Source organism: Bison bison, unplaced genomic scaffold (genome assembly GCF_000754665.1).
Source record: "Bison bison bison isolate TAMUID 2011002044 unplaced genomic scaffold, Bison_UMD1.0 scf7180017864487, whole genome shotgun sequence".
Classification (NCBI taxonomy): domain Eukaryota; kingdom Metazoa; phylum Chordata; class Mammalia; order Artiodactyla; family Bovidae; genus Bison; species Bison bison.
The window spans coordinates 8,676,633-8,680,001 of record NW_011495047.1 but is presented as its reverse complement, the minus strand read 5'-3'; positions in this window follow the sequence as shown (position 1 = coordinate 8,680,001).

Sequence of the window (3,369 nt, the reverse complement as noted above, 5' to 3'; positions counted from 1 at the left end):
AAAAATTATTTTTTGGCTGCACTGGGTCTAGTTGCTTCTTGCAGGCTTTCTCTAGCTGTGGCGAGCAGGGGCCATTCTCTGTTGCAGTGCGCAGGCTTCTCTTTGCAGTGAGTTCTCTTATTGCAGAGGACGAGCTCTAGGACCCACAGTCTTCAGCAGTTGCAGCACGTAAGCTCAGTAATTGTGACACTTGGGCTCAGTTGCCCAGTGGCATGTAGGATCTTCCTGGACTAGGGATCAAACCCATGTCCCCTACCTTGGCAGACAGATTCCTAACCACAAGGGAAGTCCTCATGTATGCTTCTGAAAGAGTATACTAGCTTGACAGGGAAGAGAAAGTGGAAATCCCTGCCAGATGGGAGAAGATGGAGTGAGAAGGTAGAGGTATCATTTGCCATCCTTAAGGTCCTTTCCAGGGCTGGTCCTGGCTGATTGTCACATCAGCTGTGTTTCCTTCCCCCTAGATCTGGAGTCCCTAGGAGAGGCTGAGGGAAAGTGGAGCTGTAGTTCTCCTCTTCATCAAGGAAGGACTTTTCTGGTCCCGAGTTTTTTCAGCCTTCTTGGACTCAAGACTAATTAACCCAGTGATTGTCAATGAGAGAAGAAAATCCCTATCTGGGGGGATTTTTTATTATCACACTGATTAGGAGACTGGTATTACTGGCATTAGTAGATTAGGACCAGGGGTGCTATACCTCCTTCCACATATGACACAGTCCCACCCAACAAACAATTTCCATGGACACTCCAAACCACTTTCAAAAGCCCATTTATACGGGTGGAAAGCCTGTTCCAATGATCAAACCTAGCACCTAACTCTGTTTTCCACATAATCACAAAGTGTACTGTCATGGGTTTACACTGACTTTTCCAGGAATGTAGACTACAGTTTAAACTGAGAGAAGATTCTAACTTTGTTTTATTCAGCATCTGACAACTTTATTATATTTTGTATTATAGTTAAGCCTACGCATTTTATATAGCTTTATGGTAAACAGCTCTTCTTTTCTTTCTCCTTTGTATGTAGGTATTATAATTAAAACTGCTCAGTGTAGAATGATCATATTACCTATGAATTTCATTTTGGTATTGAAAAAGGACCTTCCGAAATGTTTATTGAGAACCAGTGAACTAATGGTTCCTTGATAAGGAAAGTTAGGCTAAGAGAGTGAAAAAAATATCCTAACTTACCCCAAGATGCCACGGTTGGTAACTGGGAGAATTACAAGACCCCTGTAGGATGATGAATCTAAAACACTTCCAAAACCAGTGGGGAAAAAAAAAAAACATTGGTCCAAATCTTTAAATGGGAAATTCTATCAGAGAGGATCTTATAACTAAAAAGGAAGTATATAGTGAGGTCTATCCCAGAGTAGACTTAAGGAAAATAATTTCAGAGGATCACCTTATAAATAGGTCTTAAAAGAACAATCTTGTGCCACTAGGACCTCTGCAGGGGGTTGTTTAGCTGTGCCCTAGCTGAAGGAGCAAATGGAGTTGAGTTCCAGCCAGCAGTCTCTTCACTAAGCTGTGTGCCCATGTGAAGGGTCTACTTTTTATTTATTTATTTGTGACCATGACTCAGGTCATGCGGGATCTTAGTTCCTCGACCAGAGATCTATCCCATGCCCGGTACATTGGAAGGGCTGAGTCTTAACTACTGGGCCACCAGGGAAGTCCCAAGGGTTTACCTTTTAAAAATTTGCACAAAGGAGATTATTCACACACAGTCCCGTGTGCAACCACCACCATCTCCGCTGGTTCATACTATAAAAATCAGCTAGGTTTCATCCTCAGATCTAAACTATCATCACTAGCAATATATTCTTCATAACAATATTCCACTGATCTAGAACAAAAGCAATTTAAAAGCCTCGGGCTGTTTGTTATAATGGAATTTTCCTGATGTGAAAAAGTAAGCATTACTGTTGTATTATTAATGGAGTTTTATTCTCTTTTCCACCAAGTTGACAGTTTTAGGATCATGTTGGTACGATTTACTCTACTAAATGATTAGAATACTTCTGTGTCACATTTCTATCTTCCTTTTCTAAATTGGAAATATTTGTATTCTTGCTCTAAAGTCCAACATTTAATGAGATTTGAAGTTGTTTGCTTTGTGTTGAATGGGATTAACCCCCTGCCAGAGCCTACTCTCGAGTCTTTGTGTTGGGGAGGCCTTGGTTATGTGGGCAAATGGATGGTTATTCTCAGCAATAAAAATGAGCAAATAACATGAAAGCGCCCATACCTCAAAAAGCAGAAGAGTGACCTCTGTTTGACCTTGAGGTCTGTGCGCTGAAGAGAAAAATTCTTTAACAGACAAAACAAGCTTCGAGCCAGAGAGAAAGAAGAAGATTGCTTACTTTCTGATTACTTTTGTTTAAACCAACCTCCTTTCTAGTTTATAATCCTTTATGGGAGCATATTAAGAAGAGGCGGTTTAAGGTCTGTTTGGAGTAGAGGAGAATTGTGAAATAAACAATTAATATTTAGGAAAGAGACCCAGAACCTTCTATTTGTCGGGTTTTTTCCTTCCCCTATTTAATGAATATTAGCCTTTGGCTATGGTCTCAGGCATCCTATGTGTTTCTTTTGATTGCTGCTGTGATATATTCATTCACTGGTTACACTCCATGTGTTATTTTGGACAATCCAAAAACTAGGGGAACTCATTGGAGGAAATAATGCAATTGTTTCTGCTGGCATGAGTTGTTTATGGCATACAGGATTGTCAATTCAGTAGTCATGTTTTGTCCTGGCTAAGTGGTCTTGGAACTTTTGCCTTAAGGAATTAAAAAAAAAATCAGTCCTATTCCTTCCTTTTTCAGCCAAAGACTCCATTACATGGAAGCTTAACGTTTGGTCTCTGTTGCTCCTGCCCCAGGCTGATCTGCATTGTCCAGCTTCTGGGCTTCTGCTCAGGTCAATGCCTCCTGCTGGGGTGCCCTCCCAAGCTTTTGTGCCTATTGAATCCTTCTTATCTTCAAAGGGGAGTTCAAATCTCAGTCTTTCCAAGAAGCCTTGACACCTACTCTTCCTCCTCCAAATTTTGGCAACCCATGGCTTGGTCCTTCCCAACAGACTATTCATTGTCTTTTCAAGCCTACAGGTTCTTATTTCCCCAAGTAGATTTTAACTTCCTACAGCAGAAATTGTCAATTGCCACCCAATATCCATTCAATACCCCACTTTTCAGTAATAGAGGTACACTGCCACCCTCTATTAGAGTAGAACTTTCTAGTAGAAATTGGTCTCTCCGGGGCTTTCCTGGCAGTCCAGTGGTTAAGAATCCACCTGGCAATGCAGGGGACACAGGTTCCAGTCCTGATCTGGGAAGACATACCACAGGGCAGCTCAGCCTGTGAG